A 13,872-nucleotide genomic window follows, 5' to 3' on the forward strand; every position below is an offset into this window, starting at 1 on the left:
TTTAACAACGGGCCCCCGTTTATAAAACGGGGGCCCGTTATTTAAATAACGGGGGCCCGTTATTAAAACGGGGGCCCGTTGTTAAATCCAACGGGCAGAAAATGAAACGGGCCCCCGTTTTATAAACGGGCCCCCGTTTATAAAACGGGGGCCCGTTATGTAAAATTTGAATTCACAACCCGCCACTTGCCTCGGGATTAGGCCCGGGATAGGCCTGGGATGGCCACACCTGAGACATGAACCTGCAAATTCAAAGCTCCATGAATGAAAGCACAAATATGATGAAATGAAATAGTTTACGTGCCTTTAATCAAAGAATTTTTATAGGAAATTGAAACCCATTTCAGATTATACTGTCTAGATTCTAAATATGTAAATTAATTTAAAAATTGATTATTTTAAATATTTTTCATTTAATTTATACTAAATCAGGGTCATAAATTTGAAATATTAACTAATTTTCTTAATTTAATAACTTATTTATTTTAATGAATTTTGAAAAAAAAATTATATGTCATCAATCTACACAAAATTCTTTTCAATTTAAAAAAAAAAAATTTCAAAAAATACTAAGTTTACGTCAAATTATGTGGGTCGTACATGTCAAATTTTTAAAAAGATAATTACGGTCATTAAAAAATTAATTAAAAAAAAAATATTTGAAAAAAAAATACAGAAAAATATGCTCATCAATCTTCAGTGTGTTACAAACCATTTCCCAAAACGGTTTGAGAAAATAATTTTAATTGTGTCAAAAAGTGTGGGTCGTACACATGCATGGTATGGTCCTGAAACAGGCATTTTTAAAACATAGTTTTTAGAACTTCATTCAAAAAGTTATTTTTTATTATGTGGGTATTAAAATAAATTACATATTTGAAAAGTACACTCAGAGAGCTATCTTTTATATTACTGACTTTTTTCAAGATTCAATCTCTAAGTGTTTCAAAATTTAAGCTCAAGTGAGACAAAATCTGAAAAACAGGGAAAACACTTCCACTTTTTGGCCAAAAAGTGGACTCATCTTCTTGCACTGACCCATAGGGTACCCCCAATCATAATCTCAATCAGGTCAAAACAGTCCCCAATGCTCTTTGTGCAGTGTAACCAACCTAATTTTTGGTTTTACCCTCATTAGCATCTGCACATTCATCCTAGAGGTCATACCCAATTCATTTAGAAGAGTCTTATAGTAAATGGTGTTATCTAGTGAAGGTATCTTCCCAGTTTTGCAACCTGATTTAGGAGCTAACAATGATCAGCAAGATATCATTTTTTATTTCAATAACCTCGCTTGGAAGTTGAAAAATAGTACACCCCAGTACATATAGGAATTACCTTTGTTTTGGATGATGAAATAAGAAAATCCCATTGCATTGAGGCCGAAATTGAGAGAGAAATCCTTCAGCAAAGACTCAAGAGACTTAGGCTTAAACAACAACCTTCTTATCCTAATCCTCAATAGAGTGTCTATCTAGTTTGCATACTTAGTCCATCATCCATATTAGATTCCTGCATTCAATTCCTTAGAGTGTCATAACCCATTGCATAGTCTACATCGCATTCATAAGTTGTCGTAGGAGTCCTTATGCCCATCACTCAATCGTAGACAATCGAGAGTCAAATGGATCCAAACAATGACCCTACATTTAATCCAATGAGGGAGAGAGAGGGGGGAGAAGATTGAAGTAGAGAGAGAGATCTTGTAAAGGATAGGGAGAGAGAAAGAGAAGAGAGAGTAATTAGGGGGAGAGGGAGAGGGGAGGAGATTGAAGTATCGAGAGAGATAGAGAGAGATAGAGATAGAGATAGAGATAGAGATAGAGATAAAAGGGGAAAGGGATCTACGGAGTAATTAGGGGGAGGGGGAGAGGGGAGGAGATTTAAGTATATATATATATATATATATATATATATATAAAGAGAGAGAGAGAGAGAGAGGGTTCTAGGGAATAATTAAGGGGAGGGGGAGAGGGGAGGATATTGAAGTATCAGGAGAGAGGGAGAGAGATTTGGTTGGCAAGGGATAAGGGGAAAATGATCTAGATAGGGAGAGAAGGGGAAAGGAGAGGGAGAGATAGGGAGAGAAGGGTAAATGGAGAGGGAGATATATATATATATATATATATACATATATATATACATATATATATATATATATATAGAGAGAGAGAGAGAGAGAGACTTGGGGAGAGTGAGAGTGAGAGAGGGATGTTTGATACCTTGTTTAGGATAAGAATAAAAAGATAGGGATAGGGAGAGAAGGGGATGGGGAGAGAGAGAGAGGGGGGAGGGGAAGGGATCTAGGGAGAGAGAGCGAGATTAATTAGGCGGAGGGATCTAGAGGGAAAGATAAAGGGAGAGCATGAGGGAGAGAGGTAAAGGGATCTTTCTCTCCCTCTCCCTTTTCCCTTCTCTCTCTCTCTCTCTCTCTCTCTCTCTCTCTCTCTCTCTCTCTCTCTCTCTCTCTCTCTCTCTCTCCTTGACCCTCACCCTCTCCCTATTATGTTCATGGAATGGATTTTTCATTCTCCCCAAACTTATACATAGAAGACCATAGTGCAAACTCTTTCCTTGAAACTTGTCCTCCAAAGAATTTTGTGTGGAATCTTATTCCAAGATTAAAAGAATGCATGTATGCTCACCAAAAAGATGCATTTGAATTTTTGTGGAGAAATATTAGAGGAGGTTTTATTCTAGAAAACATGAAACTTCCTACATCAAATGAGGTGGGAGGTTGTGTTATTTATCATACTCCAGGCATAGGCAAAACATTTCTCATTATAAGTCTTTAAAGACCTACCTAGAATTATTTCATAGAAGCGGGCATTTCATCATTTCTCCTAAAAACATGTTTTTCCCTTGGGAAAGAGAGTTCAAGAAGTGGAGTATTAAAATTCTATTTTTTTTGCTAAACAGATCAAAGACCTTTTGGAATTAAGTTCATTCAAATTATGAATATGAAGAGACTATAAAATTATCTAAGAGCAACCAAATCAGGGGGAAAAAATATTAAACTTATTTCTCTCACTCTCCCTCCCCCTCCCTCTCTCCCTTTTCCCTTTTCTCACACTCTCCCTCTCCCTCGCCCTTTCCCTTTCCCCTTCTCTCCCTATCTTCCCCCTTCTCTCTCACTCTCCCTCCCTCCCTCCCTCCCTCCCTCTCCCTTTCCCCTTTTCTCTCACTCTCCCTCTCCCTCTCCCTTTCCCCTTCTCTCCCTATCTGCCCCCTTCTCTCTCTCACTCTCCATCCCTCTCTCCCTATCCCTTTTCCCTTTTCTCTTACTCTCCCTCTCCCTATCCCTTTCCCCTTGCCCCTTTTCTCTCCCTCTTCCTCTCCCTATCCCTTTCCCCTTCTCTCTCTCACTCTCCCTTCCCCTCTCCCTCCCCCTCTCCCTCTCCCTCTCCCTTTCACATTCTCTCCCTATCTCCCCCTTCTCTCTCTCAGTCTCACTCTCATTATCACTCTCCCTCCCCCCCTCCCTACCTCTTTCCCTCTCTCTCTCTCTCTCTCTCTCTCTCTCTCTCTCTCTCTCTCTCTCTCTCTCTCTCTCTCTCTCTCTCTCTCTCTCTCTCTCTCTCTCTCTCTCTCTCTCTCTCTCTCTCTCTCTCTCTCTCTCTCTCTCTCTCTCTCTCTCTCTCTCTCTCTCTCTCTCTCTCTCCCCCCCCACTTTTCTCTCACTCTCCCTCTCCCTATCTCTTTCCCCTTCTCTCTTACTATCACTCTCACTCTCCCTATCCCTCTCCCTATCTCCCCCCTTCTCTCTCACTCTTCCTATATGGAAAGATATCGGATATCAGATATTTATCCGATATCCAATCCCTTTCCATTTGGGCGCCAATGAAAATGTTGGTGCCCATATAAAAAAATATTTTTAAGTATTGAATATCTAATACCTGGGCCACACAAAATAGGACTGTGGGTTGTTTTGTGCATTCCAATAGTCTTTACATTCTTAATGGAAGCAACAAACATAGTTTTTCAAACATACAGTGACAAAATTCTTCTTTTTTGAGATTCTTCTAGACAAATTTCTCATTGGAAATCATTTTTGAGCATCTTTGTGGAGGTATAATGGAGAGAAACATTCATCGAAAGCAAAAATATAAAAAAAAGATCTCAAATGAGAAAATTGAAGCATATGGATGAAGAGATAGAGAAAGTCATAGGAATAGAAGACAAGGTGTGTCAAAAATAGGTGAAGCCTCTACAAACGTTATTTCAAGTGAAGAGAAAATTGAATTAGCAAATGTTGAGAAAGATATTGAAAATGAATATGAAAATATAGATATTGATATTTTAAATGTTGAACATGATATTCAAATTTGTAAAGACAATGTTGAAATAGATATTCAAAATGTTCAACATGATATTGAATTTAGAAATGAAAATTTGGGAATTGACATTGAAGCTGAAAATGTTGGAATTGACATTGAAGGTGGAATTGTTCAACCACGTGAACATTATGTAACACCGAATTACATGATAAATGAAGACCCTCTCATGGAAGAAAGACAAATTCTAAATTCGAGACCTTCAAGAACCCCAAAATGGTTACTTAAAATTAATGAGAACATTATTGACAATCTTGAAGGCAAGAGGTCAACACGGACCATTCAATTTTAGGCTACGCAACTTTTCAACCAATATTTTAGCAATAAGATATTGACCAAGAAATGCCAACTTTTTTTTCAATTGCTAAAGATGCAAAAGATGAGACCTTTGCTAAATTGAATATTTGTATAAACAAGAAGATGGAGAAAAATTCTGTTATTGTCAAAAAAAAATTTAATGCTCTCATTTCTATTGGAAAGAATGACAATGATAAAGATAAGAGAGCCACTCGAAGAGTGATTACAATGTCCTTAGTAAGACATCATTTGAGAAAGGATCGCTTTATGAGACAGACTTGTGTTGATTTGAACATAAATTGTAAAACTTTCGATAGAGCACTTGCAAAAAGAGAAAGACTTGATGATCCCCTTCAAAATGATACATGGGCTTTTAGAGGGAGGCTTCCAGTTGTTGATAAGAAGTTGACCGACAATGTAAAGGAGGAAATTCAACAATTTTGACACTCTAACTCTAGAGTATTACCCAATGTAGAGGATGTTTTAAATTTAAGAATTGGCAATCAAGACCACATACTGCATCCTAAACATTTCTTGGAATCAAGCCAAACAATGTTGTACAAAAAATTTTGTGAAAGACATCCAACTTTGAAAATATCGCAAAGGTCCTTTGAATCTTTGAAGCCATTTAATTATGTACCTTTTAAGATTCATAATACTTGTTGTTGCAAATATCATGTGGAGTTTTCTATGTACCATGAACTTTTACCTACTCTTTTTCCCCTTTTACCCTTGTATTTGTTTGCCTTCCTGTCACCAATTGTTGAAGGAACTCTAATTTTTAATAAAAAGTGAAAAGAAGATTAGTATTAATAATGATATCAAAATCCATAGACATGCTAATTTCTTTATGATCAAAATGACTTCGGATGGTTAAAGAAGGATTGTGGCCGAGTGCACGCGGAGTATAAGAGACAAATGAAACAAGGCTATAACACAGTGGTCGATCGATCATTTTGTTTCATTCTCCATTGGGAAGATGTTATAGTGATTGGTGGCCCTAAATTAGTCTTAATATATTTAGCTTATTTTACTTTATTGTATACTTTGTTAAATAATTTTGATATAGTGGCCTAAGACCCTAATCAATTATATTTAGCCCATTTTGTTTGCAAAAGGACAACTGTTATTATTCTCAGACATATGATAATATTAGTATATAGTGTAGTATAAATATGCATATATGCATAAGATGAATGTAATGAGATCATTTATTTTTTCTTGGAAATCTGAAGTATTACTCTATGGAAAAACTTCTCTTTATGCATGTGAGAGTATGTGCGGGATCATGAGGGGCCAAAAAGTCGTGAGATGAAAAAATTGTCTTCTCCACTTGCCCAAAAATATGAAAATTTTGCGTTGACTTTTTTCTTGGCTTAGATGTCAGTACATCCAACCATGGCAAAATTCTAAGCATATCAGATATCCGATATTAATAAAATTGTATATTATATAATGTAAAATATATTATGCATTATGTAATATAACATATAATATATCTTATAATATATTATATATGAATAGTGTATAATATATTATATTAAATATTATATATTATTATATATTATATTATACATTATTCATATATCATATATTATATATTATATATTATATTATATAATATGTAATATAATATATTATATTACATATAATATATAATGTAATATATTATATGCTATTCATATAATATATTATATTATATATTATAGCATATAATATATCATATAATATATAATATATCTCATGTTATATATTATATGTAATATATAATATACAATATAGACCAATCAGAAAAAAGGTCCAAGGATCAGATATCCAATCCCTAGGGATATTTTTATATCCGACTAAGACAGCCTGTGGGTCATTTTTACCCACAGGCTGCATGAAACAAAGGAATTCGATATTGGATTTAAATTAGATATTTGATTCTAAAGCAAGTTTTTTGTGCAATATTCCTCACAGGAGTGATTTTTTTCCAATTTTCTTCAAACATTCAAAGGCCCTTTGCAATGATGGAGATGGCGTCAGGTGAGATGACTATTCGTGGGCTAGGGCTCATGCCCTAGCCACATTCTTACTCCCTGGTGTACTATGGGCATCGACGGTGAGGGTGATTTGGTCGAGGGTGTCTTTGAAGGCAGCAAAGGTCTATTTTGATGTAGAGGTGTGAGTTTTGTGGGTGACTTCATGTGGGGGCTTTGGTGTTGGTTTTGGATGGGGTTTGTTTTCTGGTGGTGGCTCTTGGGGTTTTTTGTGGTGTTTGGTTGGGGATCTGCTAGGGGCTTCTAAAAGGTGGCCCTGCGAGCATGGTGGGGGTTGAGTTGTGGTCGATGTTGTGGGGTTTGGCCTTGCATGGTTTTGCATGCAGGCTCTTTGGGGATGGACTCTCTATTGGGAGATTCTTCTTCTCGTAATCAGCATGTTAATTTGAACATCAGAGGTTTCAGTAGAGACGCTAGAGTTATCCCTTCTCTTACCAATGATTTTCAACCCTCAAGGGTTAATGGTTGTTTGGCTCAGAGTGACCAAAGGTCGGTTTTGGTGATTCAATCGGAGACTATTAAGGAGGATGTTACTTACCTATCCAATCATGCCTTGATCTACAATTTCATGGGGATTTAGGTTTCATTGCCTTTTCTGGAGTCATGGGCTCGCATAACATGGAATCTAGAGGGAGAGATTGAGGTAATGTTGACTACAAATAGCTATTTTATAGTTATTTTCTCTTCCATTGCAAATAGGAATAGGGATTTTGAAGGAGGTTTGTACTTCTACCACCAAGTGGGGTTGTTCATCAAACCATGGCATGTGGGTTTCAACCCTACAGAGGAGCTTCCTTCTCAAGTCCCTATTTGGGTTAGACTCTCATGGTTCCCTCTTGAATTTTGGAGGCATGACATTTTCCACTCTATTGCTTTGTTGCTTGGCAAACTTGTAGGCCCTTCAACACACACAATGGACAAAAAGGTAATCACTTATGTCCACCTTTGTATTAAGATCAATTTAAATAAACCCTTACCATATTCTATGGAGATTTATTTGGGCTCCTACTCTTGGATACAACAGATTGACTATGAAACTTTGTCATTTCAAATAGATTGACTAAGAAACTTTGTTGTTTCTCTATTGAATTTGTTGTGAATACGGACACTTATAGAGGATGTGTCCCAAATCTAATTCTTTGAGACAATCTAATAGTGGCCCAATTCGCCCTGCACCTAAGCAAGATAAAGGGAAAGCTCCTCTAGTGGAGGATAGTGAGGGGTTTGTTGTAGCCAAGACCCGAAGTAAGGGAAGAGGGCAGAAAAGAACTTTAAAGGATAGATAGGTGGATGAGATATTTAATAGCTTTGAGGCTTTAAAAGAACTTGATCAATTTGATGAGGCTCTTGCAGGACTTCATACAAGTCAAGAACCTATGACTCCAGAATAGGGTGGCGAGGAACGGGAGTGTGTTCCACCTTTGTCTCCTTAGGTTGGGTGTATATGGATACAGATATCAACTTGATTACTTTAGGCATTTCAGAACTAGTTAAAAGCAATATGATAAAGGAGGATGTAGGTCAGAGATGCTCTCTAGTTGATGCAGAAAAGGAACCTCAAGAGGTGGGTAAAAATAAGGGGTCTCCCCTAGCATTAAGAGTTCAACAGAAGATGCTTAAGGAGGGTATTCTGAATCGGCCTCCTAAACTGGGTAGGAAGAAGGATCAAGAGAGAGTGAAACTGATGGGTGAGACTCTAGTGGAGTCTGGGGAGGTGAAGACTCTCATTTTTCACCATCTCAAATATGAACATGCTCTCATGGAATGTTACGTGGTTGAATAGAATCCCTAGACAAAAGGATATTCATGAGTTGATTTGGTTTCATTCTGTTGATGTGGTTTTTATCCAAGAGACTAATTTGTCTATGGAAAGTATTTTAAATCTGGCTACTAAAGTTTGGAGCAGGGAACATTGTCAATACATAGGGGCTCAAGGTAATTATTGGGGTTTGGCTTGTCTTTGGGACCCACGTAAAGTTGTTCCTATATGGTGGGTGTCTAGTAGTCAATCTTTGTCTATGGCTGCTACAAGTTTGGAATCAAGGGAAATTAACCTTTTCTCCAATGTTTATGTTCACTTTATTTTTCCCTGGTCTAGGTTTTCGGCGGGCCCGGTTGTTTTCGCCTTTTATCCAACAGCGCGGGGCACGTAGGACACTTGGCGGCATGGCGTTGCTCCCTCAATTCATTTTTGGCATCCAATTTTTAAAGCAGCGCAATAGTGACAAATGGCAATGCGTGTTGACTGTTTTCGGTGGGCCCACCAGTTAGCATAGTATGCGAGCGGTTTCTCGCATTTGTGTCTTTTTCAGCAGCCCGTCCACGGTTAGCATAATCTTTTCAATTCGTGGTAGTATGCGAACCGTTGCGGGCGAAAAATGGAATTTCAGGGGTCGTTTTGTTGGGTGTGATCTCCATAGCGACATGGCATGTTTTTTTTGTTCAAGGGGGTTATGCCATTTTGGCATTTTGGGGAATTGTTTTCAGGAGCCGAGGGCTCTTTAAATGTTGGTTTTTTCCCTTTTGTCAGGGGTTCGGAACTTTTAAAAGAAAGACAATTAAGTTTGCTAAGTAGGAGTTTTTATTTTCAGCCTTTAAAAAACTATTCAGGTTCTACTTGAGGAAGGTTATTCAAATTGTGTCTACGACCTTTATGATGCCTCTTTCAGTATGCTTTTGATGGTATTTTTTGTGCTGTTGTGTTAAAGTTCCAATAACTTTGGGAATATATCTATCTAAGACTTTGCCGATTGAACTATGTTTCGCACTTGTTATCTAGTAAATGCATGATGAATATTTCCTTATGTTGCAAATAAACTTTATTGTAACTTTTGATTATGTTCTTGATCCAGACTTGTAGATTGTTGAATGGGCTTATAGAAGTCATATGTTTCTTGATTTTTGCATGTTCAATGTCTTTTAATGATCTGGCATATTGCCTCAGTAGTCTAGTGTTACTACTTTAAGGGTGTTTGTTTTCTTTCCCTTTTCTCAAAACCCAAGGAAGAGCCAGTTTCTCAATCCCGGAGGTCATTCAGTGTAACCTGTGCAAATCGGTTCCCCAACACTGAATTTCCCATAAGGTTGTTTATTTCCAAAGAAAAATTTAGAGTCAACAGTTCTTTTTCTGGCATGCCCGGTGGGACCAAATTATTTTAAATGCATCTCGGCTAGTTTATGAGTCATAGGCCTATCACCAGGAGTCAAATGGCCCTATACCCTCACCTTCTTTTTCCTCCATTGGTGACCATCCATTGAGCCACAGTTTCACCTTCTCGGGGCCTCCCCACAATCATACATGTTGTGATGGCACAAGTTCCTCCCCGAAACTTTGTGACTTGGGACAATGGTAGCCCCCTCATTCTCCCAGTTCCACCCGTAGTTTGGGGAGCCATTCTGGCAACCGCACTTAAGGTCATTCCTAAGTTCATAAAAGAATGTCATAAAACCCTTGGGGAGCATCTGCAAGATGTGGCTACTGTCTACACTGTCCATGGCATTACCGAGCACAATATAGTTTTGAGGTTGCTCGTAGCGTCTTTCAAAGGAAAAGATTTGGACTGGTTTAGATCTTTAGGCCCTAGTACTATAAAGGATTGGGATCAGTTGGGGGATCGTTTCTTTTAGAGATTCTCAGACAAAGCTAAGAGATCATCCCTAATGCACTAGCTCATTACAATAAAGAGGGCTCCTACAAAGGCATTAACTGATTTTAATCTGAGATTTCAACAAACCTGGCAAAGGATACCGTTGTCTACCTGCCCTCCGACAAATATGGTTTTCATATTCTATCTAAAAGCTTTCAATTATGACATAACAGTGATGATTCAATCCTTAGGAGGTAACACTCTTCCGTAGGCATTTGATATAGCAATTCAAGATGAAAATAACCTTATCTATGCTGGAAAGCTAGCCCCTCGCCCTACAATGCCAATATTCCCTGAAATATCTACCCAAGTCATGGAGGAAGCCACTTCGAGCACCTCTGCTCCATAGTCTATGTATTTGTTCCCTACTCCCCAAACCGCTTCCCTGGCTACTAAAGTCAATGACATGAAAAATCTCTTGAGATCCTTCCCCAATGAAATTGTCAACCTAAAAAGGGCCCAAGTCTCGCCCACCAAGCCTCCTTTTCAGCAAAGTTTCCAAGGAAACTGACCTCCATACCAACATCCTAATCATCGGGCTGAGAAATCTCTTCCTTCGAATGGCCAAATAGTCCCAGTTCCCAATCCAGACTGATGGAGCAGGTCGCCACCCAGTAGTTAGTAAAATGCGCTCCCCTGCCATATTGACAAATGAGAGCTCGCCCTCCGCTGCCCAAGGAGAAGGTAAGCCTAAGCCGAATCCTTTTTACCTTACCCTTATAGTTGGAGATAAACTTTTGCATAACCCCATGATAGATTTTGTGGCTAGTACCACGGTCATGCCTAAGCAAATTGTCAAAGTATTAAAATTAGGTATGACCCTTTAAGTAAAGGAGTAATGCAGCTCGATGGGAATAGGGTTTAGACAATAGGTATCATCAAAATCCTTCCCTTGACGTTATTTGCATGTCCAAGTGTGACAGTATCTCAGGAAGTAGTGGTCATCGATATTCCTCACGTCTTTGGGCTTTGTCTGTCTCAAGACTTTACTGCTAAAATAGGAGGCTATATGTCCCTAGATTGGTCCCACCTTATCCTTCATACCCGACATGGCACTAAGATGAAGATCCTTTCAGAACCCCTTCACATTGAGCACATAGCTGACCAGGCCTTGATTAATTTCGAGCCTAGCCACACCTCTATATCCAATGATGAACGAAAGGTGGTAGAGCTTTTAGAAGATGAAGAAGTAATAGGGGAAATCCCGCCCGAACAAGAAGCCTTCCTAAATGAGTTCATAGATTCGAACCCCTTCTCTAATTACCATGCCACCGACCTAGGTACCTATTGCATTTTTGAAGAGGATCAGAAGATCCCAAAACTCACCAGGGATCCGTTCTCTGAAGATCAGTTGTCTTCGGCACTATGGACCTTACACTTCGATAGCACCAAATTCAAAATGGGCTCCGGAGCCGGAGTTTGTCTCACCCCCCCTGTGGGCGATCAGATCCAAAAGTATTTTCGGTTGCAGTTTGCATGTTCGAATAATGAAACAGAGTATGAAGGGCTAATTCAAGGTTTGAACATGGCATAAAAGATGGGCATTAAAAAATTGAAGGTCCTTGGCGATTCTGAGCTAGTAGTGCACCAAGTTTAAGGGATATCCAGTGCCAAGCATGTTCACATGAGGTCTTACCATTCCAGAGTCTGGGATCTAATAGAAAGTTTCGATGCTTTCAATATCATAAGCATTCCTCGAAAACTAAATACCTTAGCGGATCACATGGCTACCATAGGAGCTCATTTTAATCCTGTTGTAGACTTCCTAGCTGGCTCCCCAACAGTCAGTGTAGTGGTCCGCCCGGCTATCCCTCATAATGATACATATTGGCAGGTGTTTGAAAGTGATGAGCAGATCGCTTTTTTTATTCAAAGCACGGGAGAGTTTGCCGACTAGCTGCAACCTAAGATCAAAGAAGCTTATGGGAACTAGGTTATTCAGTTAAAATCCAACAAGCTCCCTAATGGTTTGATCACCTTAGAGAACTTGTTTGACCATGAGGATGCTAAAAAGGATAAGAAAAAGCTCACAGTAAATAAAGGAGATTATGTTGAGATGTCAGTCAAAAGCGGAAGAATCCTCAAGGTGGGAAAAGGTGTTTCCTCCGAGGACATAAAGAAGTTGGCTCGATACTATGATGAATATGAAGGTGTCATGGCTTGGTCTTATGATGATTTGAAGGGTTACGATCCTAACATCATCTAGCACACCATTTAACTTGCAAATGGAGCTAAGCTGGTCCAACAGAAGCAAAGACCAGTCAATCCCAAAATCGAATCCCTCATGACTCAAGAGTTGAAAAAGCTGATCAAATCAAGGATTATTTACCCCATAAAGCATAGTATATGGGTGTCCAATTCGGTCCCTGTTAGGAAGAAGAATGGAGATATCCGACTCTGTGTGGATTTCCAAGACCTGAATCAAGCATCACTCAAGGATCATTATCCCTTGTCGTCAATGGAACAATTATTGAGCATCGTAGCTGGATCAGAAATGTTCTCAATGCTTGACAGTTTCTCAGGATATAACCAGGTAAGTGTGAAAGTGGAGGACCAGCACAAGAGACTTTCACTACCAAGTGGGGAACATTTACATACCAGAAGATGCCTTTCGGCTTGTCAAACCCCGGGGCCACTTTCCAAAGGGCCATGGATTTAGCTTTCAAAGAGCTAATTAACAAGATTATCCTAATATATTTAGATGACTTGACTGTGTTTTCCAAACACCGGGAGGATCATTTTGATCATCTCGAGTTAGTCCTGCAAAAATGTCTTGAATTCAGGATCTCCTTGAACCCCAAAAAAATGTATCTTTGGCGTTCCTTAGGGGAAACTGCTTGGGCATATAGTTTCAAAGGAAGGTGTGTCTTTATTGATCCAGACCAGGTCAAGGATATTAAGGATCTCCCCCTTCCAATTAACAAAAAAGGAGTCCAATCCTTTCTAGGAAAGGTCAAGTTTGTTAGTCACTTCATCTCTGACTTTGCTGGAATAATAAGACCCATCACTCTCTGATGTAGAGGTACGGTTCAAACAACTTGAAAATGCCTTCAAGTTACTCACTTTCTGCAATACGTGACAATCCCCCTCACTTAGGAATCTCTCCAACCAGACCTCAGACCTTTATGAGCATCATATCAATATCTCAACACATGAATTTTAATCCCCATAACCCACACTGAGATTTTATGTAAAGGTTATCAAAATTGGCTATCAAACCCCATAGGCAAAAGTGCTCAAAACTTGCTCAAGTTGCTCATGACTCCTCCCAATTGATTTTTAGGCTTTCAAAGGTTCAAAATAGGTTTTACAAGAGATACAAAACAACCCTTTGGTTTGGTACCCCAAGACTCCAAGGCAACAAAGCCCAATTTGGCACTACAAGCCTACTAACCCACAAAACCAACTTTGTAGCATTACTCAAAAAATATCCAAAGGACTATTAGTTTTTATTTGACACACCTTATACTCTACTATGGACAGCACTTTTCCCAAAGGGTCAGGTCTTGGAACATCCAATAAACCCTCATGTAGGATTAGAAAGGCTAAATA

This window comes from Cryptomeria japonica, chromosome 7, assembly GCF_030272615.1.
Source record: "Cryptomeria japonica chromosome 7, Sugi_1.0, whole genome shotgun sequence".
NCBI classification, from domain to species: Eukaryota; Viridiplantae; Streptophyta; class Pinopsida; order Cupressales; family Cupressaceae; genus Cryptomeria; species Cryptomeria japonica.